Source organism: Myripristis murdjan, chromosome 14, assembly GCF_902150065.1.
Source record: "Myripristis murdjan chromosome 14, fMyrMur1.1, whole genome shotgun sequence".
NCBI lineage: Eukaryota > Metazoa > Chordata > Actinopteri > Holocentriformes > Holocentridae > Myripristis > Myripristis murdjan.
The window spans coordinates 30,941,738-30,958,252 of record NC_043993.1 but is presented as its reverse complement, the minus strand read 5'-3'; positions in this window follow the sequence as shown (position 1 = coordinate 30,958,252).

The following is a 16,515-nucleotide window of genomic DNA, read 5'->3' as shown; positions in this document are numbered from 1 at the left end:
ACATGTTCAGTAAGGCACTCTGGTAGTGGAGTGGTACTCTTTGACACTCTGTCCATTAATTCACTATATTGGGACACCTGCTTGTGCATTATTGCTAACATAAATCATGATGTATATTATAAGTCTGTCTCACAAAGATAAATGTAAGCCTATAGAGTGTGTATACCATTCTGCAAATAAAAAGATGGATAAACTGAGTTAAGCCAGGTTTCACCAAGTTAATACAGAGGTGAAAGGTCAATACAAGTGAAGGTACTCTGCGCATCTGACTGCGCTAACCAGCAGATTTATTTTTTCAGTTCTCTCAGTTCATTCTGAAAATAAGTCACTCTTTGATTGGGTCGGTGCCAGGGGACGAGCCATGAATTCCTGTTTGGCGCTTTCAAGTAAGTGGGAAATATAGACTTGACAGATACATGAATAAGATAGTTCTCAAGAAAAGCACAAGTGGAATTGTTTTTGATGTTTTTCTGCATCTCGTTCTGGGTTAAGTCTGTGTTACTGTTTATGTGAACTGCAAGTGACACCTCCACAATCTGATCGTTTTGGACTACAGTCAGGATTTAAGGTAAATACTTGGGGCATGATATGTGTTTTCATGGAGAACAATCCAAATGTCTCTCAAAATCTCCGCAGAGTGCATGTCGTTGGCTAGATATTTATATGCCTGCTCCACATGTCAGATTTCAACAAGATTTTTTTTTTCTTCCGTGTCCTTTTACCAACTTATTTCCCATCAGGAGATGCACACATTTTGACCTTACTTGAAATGGGATATGCAGAAAGACATGCCCATTTTTAATCCTAGACACTTGTATTATGTCAAAACCACATTTTAGAAAAAAAAAAAAAAAAAGAAACTACAGAATATCTAAACCAGAAATGACATCTGCTGCGTCCCTCTGTTGTCCAATGTGGCCAAAAATAGAGGGAGTGTATCTTCTAATATCTGCTCGGCACACAAAGTTTCGCAGTGTTATCTGAATCTGCCCAGAAGTTATGTATAGCATGCAAATCTATTCATAAGTTTTCTGAGATATCCTGCTTAACGGGCAAACAGAAAAAAAACAGGTGGACCAGGGCAAAGACATAACCCCCGTCCAGCTGTGTTAGTGGAGTTAATTAATCAGACTTGGGGAACACCGGCTGCCAAACGGTGGAACTCGGATCCAAACGGCGAACGCCATCGATGTTCTTATCCCGACACACACCAGGCCTACACGTCCCATCCTGCACCAGGGCCTCCCATGGCATTTCAGATGAACCCAGATGCATTGTAGCTGACATAAATTGTGTATTCCGTCAGTGTGTGAGAGAGGTGTTGTTGTGAAACAAATGAAATTAACCACCATATTTCACTGGGAAATGAAATCTAGATTTTATTTAAGACTCCGACTAATGTATGCAGAAGCCTGTGCATATTAGCATAATTGCAGCATCTTGGAAATAAGACCCTGGCACATTTCTGGATGTTGTTTGCCATTGCCGTACAGGAGATTTGCCTGTCTTAGTCTTTGCTGCAGACAGAGGGGGGAAATCATCGTCCATCCGGATGAAATCAGACTGCGCCTGTAAAACTTTAAAGTGTTTTGGGGAGATCATTTAGGGAGCCGTAGCTTTCGCTGTGTGACACTGCCGCCTTGAAATTGGTATATTTTTGTTGTCATCCGGCATGTAGAGGACGTCCGCCTTTTATGCATTTCAGTTCGGCTTGTTTTGTGGAGGGAAATGCGTGCCAAATTTAAGGTCAGATATGCAGAATAAATAAGGATTAGTACTGAGAGTCATAAAGCCAACATCATTTGCAAGTCTAATGGCTCGCAGAGGCCCATACCGCAGTCTTTAATGAATTTAAATAACCCACTTAAAATGATGCCACGTGTGTGGACCGTGATTGATGCACACATCACTCACTTCACTCCACTTGCTCCACTCACTAAATATTTCTGACCTGCCAGTTTCGCCAGTATGATCCTGGAACAGAGGAACGGTTACATGTATAATGAGGCGGTTTACATTTCTTATTCCCCCTTGAAGGAAAGAAATAAAAGAAAAAAAAGACTGTTTACCTGCGAATGATGCCAGTCAGTAATTGAAACTGTCCCAAGGTTAATTAGTGTAAATCATCTCCCGAAACATGAAATTAATCCCGGCTAAGGACCTCCGCCTGCTTATTTGCTTTGGAAAGTAGTGTTTATCCCCTTTCATCCATCTGTGGGCTGAATCGAGACCTTGAAATAGCACCGCAGTCACCTTTTCCTTTGATAATGATGTGTACATGTAGTACCTGCGGTGCTCGCTCCCCCCTAACACACACCGCAGTGGGGGGAGGGGGAGGGGGAGGCGCGGCTCTGAGGTATCCATACTTAAGCCAATTGAATTTCCACTATTTTTAGTCCGGCGCTGAATCCATAGCATGTGAGGTGAGTTAATTAAGTGCCTGGCCTTTACCCATCTTACCCAAATGAATGTGACTGCTGCACGTGTCTCAATAAGGAAAGATCACTTGACTATCTGCACTGCCCCTCCTCTCTCTCTCTCTCTCTGTTCTTCAGCTTCTCTATATTCTCTCTCCTCCTCTGTAGCTCCGCCAGCTTCCTCCTATAGCGCCTGCCTCTGCTGCTTCCTCTTACCTTCCTCTTGGTCAACTTAGCCTTTCTACTCCAACAACGTCTGCCTCCCTTCCTTCCCAGCCTTAAGTTATTCATATTTTTTGAAATGTAAAGAAACCTCCGGTATGCGCGCACCAGCTGGGAAAATCTCCCGCTCTCCTTTCCATGTGCCGTTTCCTCTCACACTTCTCACAAGGAAAAATGCGCATCAGGTTGTTCATTAGGCAAATGCAGCCCCAAAGCCCTTGTGTATTTTCACTGCGGTGTGATGCATGACCCCTCCCAATATGTTTTTCTTTTCCCCCTGTGTTTCCCTGCATACTTGAGCGTAGGTGTGTGTGTGTGTGTGTGTGTGTGTGAAACCCGTATTGAGAGCTACAGCATGTGTTGTGCATTGTTTTTACTGCCTTGCCGTCGGTGACTTTCTCAAGGGCAAGAGCTCAGAGTTTCAAAAGGGCACTATCCGTCTGAGAATGTGAGGGTAGTGAGCATGACCAGAATGGATCATAAAAACACATTTCTAATGACTTTTTTGGGGGGACCGTGACTTGAAATTGCAATCTACATTGTAATTTAAGGAAAATATCTGCACACAGAGAATAAAGTCATGAGATTATAGAGATTTTTCAGATTCGTCTCTCACCAAATATCACATCTTGGTAACTTGGGTGTCATTACAAAATTCCAGTCTTCTCTGTTTACCGGCCATTTTTTCAGCTTGTGTGTGCTCAGCACTTTCAAACAGTCATCTGTGAGTTTCCCGTTGTTTTTTTTTTTTTTTTTTTTGTCTGTCTTTCGTGCTCATTGCTGTGGTGTTTTCTGCACTGCATTTCCCAGAGATCGCCTGTCAATCAAACCGCGAGTCCGGAACCGTCTGGACGAGCTGAAAATCTCTTTGGACTTTCTGTTGATTTGAGTTTCTATAGGTGGTGTGCGTTTCACTGTGCATGCTAACTACCCACCTCCTCCTCTAATTATTCCAAACAAACCAGAAGCCTGCAGTGCATCCCTTCCTTTGTGGCATAGCACTGACTACACACAGTGTTTAGAGCAGCAAATGGAAAAACTCTGATGAACCGGATTTAGGTTGAATAACTATCGTGGTACTCCAAGCACCTTCAGAGACTGGCAAATTGTATTTATGGGGAAATTATTACATGATTACTTTAGGACAGCATGAATGTGAGAGAGGTCAAGCAACAACTTATTTTTGTGCCACTTTCTCTTGGCAGCCCGAGGACCTCAGACGGCCAGACGAAGGCTAAGAAGGTCAACGGAAGATGAGAAGCCAGATAGAGGTGAGAGATCTGTGGATGGAATTAGATGGAGGGATGGAAAAGAAGGACGGAGGCAACCGCTGGAAGAGACGATGAAGAAGGGTAAAAGGTTAGACAAGTTTTGATCACGCGTCGAAATTGAACTCTGGAGCAATCACATAATAGGTAGACACCGTGAACTATTAAGGTAGTTGTCGAAAAATGTTAAGTGATGCGTAAAGGCAATGCAGGTAATTATGTTAAGGAGGGGCAAAACATCTCCTGCAATAAAAAAAAAAAAAAAAAAAAAAAATGAACAATGGTTGTTTATTGTTGTTATGGATCCCCATTTGTCTTCAATATGAGTCCACATGGTGCTCAAATATCCTCATTGGTCACTCCATGCTCTCCATACTGCATTTGTGTCTCTCCATTCACTTCCGTAATGACTGATGAGGATTTTTCATCACCGTGTGGACTCATATCACACCCTGGTCATGTAAAGTTCAAGGTAAAGTCGGTAAAGTTCAAGTTTGCTTTAAGCCCTCAGAGTCTGAAATAGCAGAAGATATTGCTTCACCAATATAGCCACCACTTTATTGCCACTGTTGTTGATATATTTCTGCTGTGTTGTGTCTCACATACATCGCCACCTGTGGCTCAAACTCCAACTCCAGCACCTTATGGAAGTCCAGATGTTGCTTCTGTCTGGCTTACAAGGGCTAGATTTGAATCTTTTCAATTAAATATCTGCTTTTCACACTCTGTTATGCCCCGTCTTGGGGTGTCGGAGACGCAACGTGATAAAAGCAAGATCTTCATCGAGTCCCAAGCAGCCATAAAGACAAATACACTTAAGTCAGTGACAGTGGATTTATTTAAAGTGTAAAAAATAGAGTCATGATTTAGCGCCAGGGTGGACCAAAGCCAAAATAATAAACAAAACACATCTACTTGGGAAGTAATCAATATAACTTAACAAACCAGAAATCAAGGAACAGCTTACCTCCCTAACTAATAAAACAGGAGAAAATATAGTCAAACAAAACTGGCAGTCCACCCCGACCAACTCCAACTCAAAAGAAAACGAAGAGTCGGAATGAGTGGCCAGTTAGGAGGATGATGGGAATAACCCAGCACAGTGGCAACGTCATCCGGGCCTTTATAGCAGCCAAGCCTCCGGAAGCAGCGAATCACAATAAAGGAGTCAGAGCCAATCATCTCCTCGTCCCTGCACACACCTATTTACATAAAGAGTGAAAGACACACACATACCTGGCATACAAAACACATAAGGAGCAAACAACACGAAAATTAACTTTTGTACACTCACAATGTGTCTCCAAGCACTGAAAAGGATATCATTTTCAGGGTGCCACAGTAGAATCACTTGTACTTTTTTTTTTTTTTCCCCTTTTTTCCATAATTCACTTCACACAAGGAGAATCTCTGATGTCTCCTCTGTGATTTGACTTTTTGTTTTTTTTGCTGTAGATCCACAGCTCCCTTGTAGTCCAGTAATTTTAGGCCAAAATTGGGGTCAACCTAGGACAAATTGCAAGAGAAGCAAACTCAACTGATTTTGTATCCTCAGTTTGTCCTGAGTGAGGGAAAAAAAAAAAGTCCCAAGAAATACCATTGGTGGAAAGTTTTGAAAATCACCTATTTATGACCACATATTACCAAAAAACACTGTTTTTAACACACAGGGGAAAGGGGTTTAAAATTTTACTTTCAGATATCACTATAAAAATTCACATGTTGATTACACACACAAAGACAAGAAAAAAAGTCAATTACAAGTTCTTTGAATTATTCTGTTTACACATGCATATCACACATTATCTGATTTGATATGCGCTAATTTGAATAAATGCCAGAACAGATATTTAAACAGTGAATTAAAAGGTTACTATATATATAGTAACCTTGAATTAAAAGGTTACTACATAACAGTGAATTAAAAGGTTACTGTATATATAGTAACCTTTTAATTCACTGTTTAAATATCTGTTCTGGCATTTATTCCTTATATTCCTTATTAACACATATCAAATCAGATAATGTGTGATATGCATGTGTAAACAGAATAATTCAAAGAACTTGTAATTGACTTTTTTTCTTGTCTTTGTGTGTGTAATCAACTTGTGAATTTTTATAGTGATATCTGAAAGTAAAATTTTGAACCCCTTTCCCCTGTGTGTTAAAAACAGTGTTTTTTTGGTAATATGTGGTCATAAATAGGTGATTTTCAAAACTTTCCTCCGATGGGATTTCTTGGGACTTTTTTCCCCTCACTCAGGACAAACTGAGGATACAAAATCAGTTGAGTTTGCTTCTCTTGCAATTTGTCCTAGGTTTTTTCATAAAATGACTGGACTATTGGAGATCGTTTAATTCTGAAACCTGCAGATGGAGAAAGAGCGCCACCCCTGAATCATCTGAACCCAGCGTCTTCAGCGAGTCTTCTCAAAGCGGCTTCATCTGCAGCTCAAAAGAACGGGAAGACGGGCGACTCCTAAATAATTTGGCGTGATTGAACGAACATGAATTTACAGGCTTGCACTGCGATCAGTTATATATTTGTCTTTGTGTGTAGATGTGTAATGCAGATATATATACGATAACCGGTTCAGTTCACCACTGGAGAACAAAGTGCACGTCCTGAGAGACGCTTATGTTTATAGTAAAGGAGACAGGTGAGACTGTTTCCACCATATGGCGCTGATTTCCTCATGTGTTCAAAGATGCATGGAGGCTTTGCTGGTCTATTATTCTTAGGAAGAAAGTTTGGAAATCCTCATCCTGAACACCATATGTTCATAATATATCTGCTCCTTTCTGGCCCACCACCAGAAGAGAGTTAATTGCTTTTTGTAGAAAATGAAATATTCTGGTTATTATCAGGTTGGGATGTGTGTGTGTGTGTGTGTGTGTGTGTGTGTGTGTGTGTGTGTGTGTGTGTGTGTGTGTGAGCTCAGTCCTCCATAGAAATCCCTCACATCCAGATGGGAGTGGTGGCTGAGCTGAGGGAGTTACTTGTGGGAGGCTGCATGGTTGGCTTCCTGCCACAAAAACTGTACCAATGCAGGAGAGTTGGGCATACAACTGCAACAAAACTAGTAAGAACAAATCTCACACACACACACACACACCCACACACACACACGTGGGCCTACAGAAATAGAATCACACCCAATGAATATCTATCAAGCTGACCTTTGGCTAATATCCCAGACACAAAGCGCGTACATGACCAGAATGACGATCGTATAAGGAGATGGCACCTCAATAAATATGATGTATGCAGCAAACATTTTTTCCTCATTAATTCTAAAAATTCTGGACATTAATAATTCAAACGCTATGAGCCTTGGGTCATTAGGGCAGTAATCCTCACCAGCATATTTCATTATGTGTCTCCCTTAAAGGCTCAGTTGAAGTAATCTCAAAGCAAAAGACTGGCGCTGTTGAGCTGCGGTTCATTAGCAACAAAAATAAATTGGTTTGTCTCACTCCTGTTGGGAGTTTTATTACAGTTACGTGATCTGGCATCAAGCGGTGGACAAATGACACACAATTAAATTTGCATTTTACAATTCACTGGGCTTTTTCTAAAGCCTAGCACAAAGCATACAGCACATAGCATGCCGCAGAAAGGATTTTATGGGAGTTTTACGGTTTCCAAACTCCAATTCAGCTCTGAAAGCCACTAGATCTGAGCTATACAAGATTACAGAAATTTCCCCTTAATGCACTGCAGGATTTCCAAAACATTTTAGTGCCCAACAAAAAAGCCTCATAGTGCTTGAAGTCGCAGATACAGAGAGACGGAGAGACACAGTTGAGCTTCCAGTTCCTCGGCAGCTGCTGGGGGGTTTCTGCTTTTTATGGTTTCTCTAAAAACACCCCGTCTAGATTAGTATGGCGTTTTATGCTTCACAAAATTTGGACCACATTTCTCATGAACCCTGTTGCTTGCTGTTGCAAAGACGGTTTTGTTGCTTGTCCCTCTGGCCCTCTCTGGTATCGCGCCATTTGTTTTTAAGTGTTAGAAGCAGCATAAGAATGACTAACGGCCCTTAATAGCAGCACATTTTTGGCATGAAGCTGAAAATATGCAGCAAGAGAAATGGAACTGGAATAAAATTGTTATTTTTGGTGTCATAAAGAAATAACTGTATACTTGTGCCATAAAGTAACACAGCAGCATTTCTCACTAAACCTCAGAGAGAGATACCATTGTGTTGAAATTAAAGTGATAATGAGTTATCATTGGTAAACTAGTGCATGAAGCACCTTTAATTATGTTTTTTGTTTTCCAGATAATCGGGTAACTACTTTATTTGGAATATCCAGTGCAGTGTCCAAAGTTCAGTGTTAATATTCAACGTAATATCATAATAAGTCCCCCAATCTGTAGCACACACGACCCACTAATACGACCCAAAGGACTGCTTCCTGAGCCAACCAGCAAGTTAGCGAGTTAGCCACTAAAAATACTTGGTTAAGGTTCAGAAAAAGGTAATTGTTAAGGTTAGAGAAAGGTTTGTGGTATGCATCGAAATATTGCAGAATATTAGTTGCACATAGCATTGAATCAACATTGGATAAATTAAATGCTTGGAAAAAGGATATGCAAGAAGACACTGATGAGTTAGATTGGAAATAAAAGCACAAAAACAAACAATAAATACAAGGTTTCAGTTACTTCAATACAAGTGGTTAATGAGAGTATATACATAACCCCCGTTAAACTCCACCATATGTCTGATTATATTCCAGATGTTTGCACTAAATGTTTGAATGAGAAGGGAACGTTATTTCATTGCGTATGGGAATGTTCAAAGATCCAGAAATTCTGGAAGGAGGTCATAAAAAGTTTGTCAGAGATGTTTGACGCTAAAGTCCCCTTAAATGCCAAACGGTGTGTGCTTGGAATATACCCAAAGAACTTTCTGCAAACATCGAGGCAATATCCAGTTCTGGACTTTGGACTTCTTCAAGCCAGGAGAGCTATTGCATTGTGCTGGAAGAGTATGGATGCTCCTACATTGAGAATGTGGATAAGGGAGCTTTCTGATTGTATTGGACTGGAAAGACTAACGTATGTTGCCAAGGGCAAACGAAAAGACTTTGCTGAGCTCTGGGAACCATATCTGCATATCATGACAGATGAAAATACAAGATTTAACTGAAAAGAGTTTGTAATTTTTGTGGGAAGTATATTTGTTTATTTATTTAGTTTTATTTTATTTATTTCTTTCGTTTTTCCCCCTTATTATCTAATTAATACAATTTAATTATCTATGTCTAAATTGAAAACGGTGCAGGTTAAGTGTATGTGTATGTCTGTGTGATGTGAACATAAATGTCGTACGTTTGGAAAAGTTTAAAAAATGACAATAAGCACAGTGTGGAAAAAAAGAGAGGTTTGTGGTAATGGTTAAGGTTCAGAAAAGGTCAAGGTTAAGGTTACAAAACGGACAGGTTGATGTAAGTATCTACATTGACTCACTGAATATGAACAAAGGGCAGTCCATCTGAAGTGTGACTAATTATTGTAATATATTTTTTTGTTGCAGCCACTGATACAGACCTATCTGTAATGGAGATTCCACCACTTTCATGTGCCTCTGCTAACAGAAAACTCTCTAGTTTTAAAGTTTTTAAGATGTTTTTCTATGAATGCTCAAGCTTGAGAACCCCCCATATTTAAATTTCCCACAGTGCAAGTGGATTTTTCTTTACACTTGCATTTAAGAACATTAAAAGTATATTCTCTTGCTGCAAGCCTGCTCTTGCAAACGTGTTTCATGCTATGGAAGAGAGCACATAACTCTGCTAGAGGAGTTCATTTATCAAGAGTCTATATAAAGCACCACTCTTAGATGAAATGGTACTCAACATACCCTTGATGGGTGCTTAAAATGCACTGAAACACTGTTCAAAACTGTTCAGGCCGTCTTTGCCTATGTTTTACCCACATTTTGAAAAGTGCATATAAACAGGGTGGAGAGGGACAGAAAAGGGGAGCAGGCACCTCAGATTCTCAGTAAACGTGTGAAGAATGACACGATTATTGTGTTGTAAAATAGAAGAAAAAACAATGAAGAAGAAAAATCAATGGCGGCTCAGTCAGCAGCTGGCTCTGACTTGCACAAATCTGAAAATGAACCAACGGCAGCCCGTGCATTTTCAGAACACACAATAACCCCTAAAACATGTTAAATTCCTCTACATATTGTGTATCTGCCAGATGCAACAATTCATTGAAACTACATCACATCAAACATAAAATATCTAGATGTCTCGTGCATCAATTTATACACATTTCCCTGGAATTCAGTGTATTCGGTATCTTTGGAAATCTTTGCACCTCTACTAAAATTTAAAAAGACATTCTGCAGTCCACATGGTGATAGTATGTGGATGCATTGCTTTTATATGTTATGTGACCAAATGTGCCTCCAGTCACCTGTAGAGCCGGCTTGAATCATTATTTAATGCATCCGTGGGGCAATCACAGCTGAATTTGGTGTGTACTTTGTCATCGGATTATAATCTGATCATCGCTCAGGTTGTGTGTTAATGACAAATGGGAAGGAGCGGCTTTCTCCTCCGCGTACGATTCTTCAAGAGACGGCCTGGAGTCTGGGAATATGGGCCGGGGGAGACGGAGCAAGCTTGGGTGTTTGCTTTGATATTTACTCTGGGTATTTTCAGCGGGAACACACAGGCTTAGGACTCTCTCTGTGACCTCTTTGTTATTTTCTTTGTTTGTTCAGTGATGTTTTATTCATTCCCTTTTTTAATGAGTTACTATATTTCTCTTACAGAACAGACCACACCTGTCCCAAGCAAAGGAGTACACCACCAAATATATATATATATCTATACATAGAACAGTTAGTAGACCCTGGTTAGTTAAGATGGTGTGGCAAAAGGGCAGTAAATCACAAACATAACTAAAATCCCTGGGGAGAACAGCGGTGGTGCAGATGAATTGCACATTTCCACAGTGTGAGAAATTGAAATGCACTGGCTTCCCCGCCTGCTCAGTCATGTCTCGGTTAAAAACCGGGTTGTTTAAAAAGAGCAAAGATTAGTTGTTGTTTTTTGTGGGTTTGTTTGTTTTGTGTGTATGTATTTGTGTGTGTCTATGAGATAAGATAAGAATATAAGAATGAGAATTTCTATCAACTCACACATAAAAACTCCTCTACATTTGCAGCACACTCTATAGGCAGATACAAAACCACAAGGCTGTAATTAAAGTCCCAGCTTAATTACCTTCATTTTTTTTTCTGAATAGACAAAAAGGGTCACTGCAATAGCAAAGGCAACACACACACAGCATTTCATTTGCTCCATGGAAGCGCTTTTTTGTGTTACCCCTCTAAAACAATCTACACTGTTCACATTATTCTGTCCAGTATAATGAATTACCTTTTAATCTTTAAAGAGATGTCAAAATAATGAGTTTTTTTTTTTCCCCCCTGTTTATGAACTCAACATATTATGCTTTATTTAAAGGTGGTTTCAGATCAGAATGGGAGCAGAGTTTGCTGCTGCAGCGGCGGTGCTGCATACAGAGCAGTGTTTGTGTTAGCTGGAGGATTGCTGTCTAAATGCTTTGTGAAAAGGTGGGCTAGGTTAGTTCCACCTGACCTAAATAAAGTTGCTAAACTTAAATGCCTTGTTACTGAGGATCTTAAATTAATCATTGGCGAGCCTTTTTTTTTGCTGCCTCCGTTGTTTGCAATCAAAGCTTCCTAAAAAGGGAAAATCCACCCTCAGATAATCTCAGGTTCAACTTGGTGTCTGGTGGATCCGCCGTCCATCAGCCTGCCTTATTTACTTCTGTTAGTGATCTCCTACTCTTCCCTGAATGTCTGCTGACAGTTGTCAGGGTAGGGCTGTAGATGTGTTGCATTCATACGCTGGTTATGGAGGTGGAGACAGTGATATGGATTGATCGTGAGAGCAGGAAGACTGTTTTTCCCATTGAGAGCAAATGTGAGCTGTGCCTCTTGCTCAAAACGAGCTGTCAAAAACTGCTACGTTCATCAGATGTAGTGAGCACACCCATGCTCCACAGAGGATGAACCCTGTCAGTTTGGGTGATCTCATCATTTTTTTTCCTCTAGCGCCACCCTCAGGTGAAAAAGGTGAGGTGAGCATATTCATACCCCCAAAGGAAGATCCATCTCGATTGTGGTGACCTATGGCCTTTCCCCTAGCGCCCCACTAATGGATGAATTGTGAGGTAATTTTCTGAGTGCACTCATGCTTCCAAGGGAACGGACGCTATCAATTTCGGCATCACTACCACTTTTCCTCTAGCTCCACCCAGAGGGAAAACTGGCAAATTTGATCTCAGAATCTATTGGCTCGATTGCCATGAAATTTGATGAGCGCATTCGTACTCCCCAAAGGAGTTTAATTGTGCTACAAAGTTAGTTGTAACTGCATTTTGTGACTGGACTGAATCATTGTCCTTCAGCGGTGATCACCATTATGCATGCATGCATCCATGAAAAAAAGGCATATTATCTGACTTTCAAAGCGTATATGGGGTGCCGTATGCTGACCATGCTTTCTAGACAAGAACAGTGGTTTCCTGTTCTGTGATGCAGTAGTAGCCTACACCACAGCAGGGAGTGTGCTGCTATTGAATCGAATGAGACAAGCCTCTGTCTTCCGAATCCAGCCCCTGCGCCTTCATGTCTTTCGTGAATCTGTGCCTCGATTCACAAAAATGAAGCCCGGTATACCTAAAATCTTTCTTTCTCAAACTCCACTGCAGCAGCACTGTCTCAATCCTTTTTTTTTTTTTTTTTTTTTTTTAAATACAGTGTTACAATGTTAAAGGCTGGCTCTTTGCATGGAAAGTGCAGTGCAATGTTGTCTATAGTCTATTTTGAGAAAATTGACAAGGACAAGGGCAAGGAAGATGACATCACATAGAGTAAGGTCTCACAGGGTAGGGGCACAACAAAACTGAGTCACAATCGAGGAATACTGGGGCTTTTCTGTCTCACTTATGACTAACATAACAGCACATTCAGACTGAGGACTTTCTCGGTCTGTCATCCTTTTCATCACTGTAAGAGTATGAAAATACAAATCGCAAATCACTCAAATGAAAGGGTGTTGCGTTCTGTGGCCAATTTACTTGAAAGTAATCCGCGGTCCTTCTGGCTGTCAACTTTGACAAGGAGCTGGCTCTATTACACTGTTGCCAGTCTCTACTTTCCTTTAATCAGGTCATGATAATAAGTTCCAAACTCCCTCTGTGCACTCCTCTTTTTCACAAGAAGACCTTCATGAATAATTGGGGGTGGGGTGTGTGAGTGTGTGTGTGTGTGTGTGTGTGTGTGTGTGTGTGTGTGTGGTGGGGGGAGTTGGGGGCGGGGGGGCAGGCCAAAGCAGCGAGGCTTTTGAAGTTGTCCATTCCATAACACAGAGAAAATAATCTAAGCAGAGGAGGGAAGAAAGTCCCTGGGCGGGTTGAATGAATATGGCTGTCCTCAGTAATAAAACACAGGATGTGTGAAGACAGGAATCAAGTCAAAATTGATTACAGCCCAAAATCACAAAGTATCTCAAAGGTCTGTACAAATAACAAAACAGTAATGAGCAACAAAAATGAATAAAATGAATAAAGGTGAGATAAACTACATTTAAAACATTACAAATAATTCTATGGGTCCCACTCCAGAAAGGGGAAAAAAATCGCTGGTGTTGCTCCCTTAAAGTCTGGAAAATAGCAAATTTTGTCAATCAGCTCTGAGGTAAACAGTCCTTATGTAATGGTTGTGTGCTCATTAATTTCATGATCTATTTATGGACATTTGCATGCCAGGCCAGCCATCCAGAGATATATTCTATATAGGAAATGCCAAAAACATGCCAGTTGTTGGTGTTTTTTCTGCTTTAACAAAAAACCTGTTTTTCATTCTCGCTGCATGTGGGTGTGACGGTTTTGATGATCCAAAATTCAATTTTGAAGCCATGTAGGCTTCAGCGATGTGGCTATTACATCGTAAAAAAAAACAAAAAGAGTTGGCCAACATTTTCAAACACACAAATGACCTCTCAAACATGGTCATCCTTTCAGTTACCACCACACAGGATCTGATGTAAGCATCCTTGTGCTGCTGAGTTACCATGAACTCCTACATAAAAACCTGTTCCTCCCTCATCTGACAAACACTCACCTACACTAACACGATCACCAACAAGCAAGCAAAACTATGGCACGCTTCATTCCTGGTGGAGGCACAGTGAGTGGGCTGCCATGGAAGTTGCAGCCACAGAAAAAAAATGTGGATAGTCTACAAAATAAAATATTAGATATAAGTAAACACAATTCAAACATGACTTCACCTAAGACCGAGGCAAGGCAAGTTTATTTGTCACCTTTTGGCACCTTTCAAACACAAGGCGATTCAAAGTGCTTTACATAAAGTTTAAGAAGACATAAAGACAAGATTTAAAAGACACAAAAAATAAACGTCAGCAAAAATAAGAATATCATAAGACATAAAAACAAGATTTGAAATGCACCGTTAAATTAAAAAAAAAAAAAAATAGACAACTTAAATAAATTAGGTAAAATGAAATGATGTGAATTATAGCCATAAAAAAGTAAGAATAAAATAATAATTAAAACCAGGAGACCAGACTACTGAAATGCATGGCCAAAAAATGGATATTTTCAGTTTATTTTTAAAAGACAATGGTGTCGCAGCCGACCAAACAGGACGGTGAAAAATGTTCCGGTGGTTTGGAGAATAAAAAGCAAAAGGCAGATTCACCAGTTTTCATGGAGGCCCACCGGCACTTTGGCTTAGACTACACTGAACTCGAACCATCTAGACCCAACCCGATCGTAAATCTCAGAGGCTAAATGTGCCAGCCGGGGCTTTTGGCTTGAAAAGGCGCACTCAGCACTCAGCACTGTATTGTACCAGCGTTCACAGGCTAACGGAGCAATTGCAACGTATCAGCGAACAACAGACTTTGGTAGAAATAATTACCCCGGGAACGGTGGACGGTGCATTACCACCCATTTGTGCTACAATGAGAATGCCCTCATATGATTAATTAAGGCTCCTGGTTTAGGTATAGATCCCCAAACTTTGCTTCTTCATTGTGTATTAGGGTTGCACAATTAATCGTAATCTCAATTCATACATGTACGTGAATCTCTCATTTCTAAATGATTACCATTCACTGTGCATTCACGTCACACGGTTTTCATGTGTTAACCTCTTTGCTTTGAAGCAATCCCAAAATGTGTCCAAGATGTTTGCTAATACTTTATGATAACTTACGTCTTACATCATATCATATCATGATATGATGTATATCATACGTCATATCATGTAACGCTAACAAATGGTGACGTTAGCTGGGAAATAGTTGAATGCTAATGTTAGCTATTGTCTAGAGTAGTTACTGAAATATGGCCCCATATCCTGCCTGACTGTCACTATCCATTCGTTTCTCAGTTGCTGATCAATCAGGAAGAGGTGAAACAATGACGTTTTATCAGATCGTAAAAGATACAACCTGCAACACAGCAGTACAACATGATTAGAGAATTTAAGATTCCCACCCTGCCGTGTGAATGTGGTCTGTTGGCTGTGTTTTTACAGGTGAGTTTTTATACAGGGCCTTTGCTTTCAACATGGATTCCCACCTCAGGCAGCAGGATGCCATGCAGCCCCAAAAGTCACTGGTCTGTTCCCTACTGCTGTAACAACAACAGAAACAGGCTCATTTTGCAGGGCCTGATGTAGAACTGGGCAGTTCAGGGGTTGGAACCAAAGCAGGACGGCCCGGCACCTTGAGGGAAACCATGGAGATACTGATGAGGATGGTGATGATGATGCTGTTTGAACTAATAATTGCTTTTAAATATTTATCACAAAGATATTGTGCAGCCAGACAGTCAAAATAAATCCCACAGCGGTGACCAGCACCCTGACATGAAATGCAGGGGTCTCATTTCACTTTGTTAATTTTGACGTAGTTTTATTAATCTTAAAGACTCAGTCGGTGATTCTGTTTGCCTCCACAACAACCACTCATATTTTGGGGGAAATAAACCCCCACTAAATGTCTTGTCCCCTGCCAGAATAGACAGATACAATAAGATTTTTTTATTACCTTACCTTTGCAAATTTGTCATTTTTTTCATCATTTCAATCATATTTTGTCACCAAAATGAACTAAAGCAGCAGGAAGCATGTTTTCCTGCAGTGGTTAATGAATTTGGTGCACAGGTGCACAAAAACAAAAGACCTCAACCAAATTTTGAGCTTCCTCACCTCTGAACTGGAGCTGTTCAGAGCCGCGGGCAGGTCAGTTTCCATGGGAACCTCAGCATCGCACCCGCTTGGTACCATCTTATCGAACTGCAGGGTCAACGTGGACAAAGACGGTGAGAACATGGTAAATAATTTTTTTTTTTCCACTGAAAGTATGAGCCAAAATAAAATAATTAATAGAATAAATCCAACAGGCAGCATACAACATGGCAGAAGACAAATTATTTTGTGTGCAATGGCTAACTTCAGAATCCACAAGCCAGATTCTCTATTTAAACGGCCGACAAGGTATTTATGACAGAATCC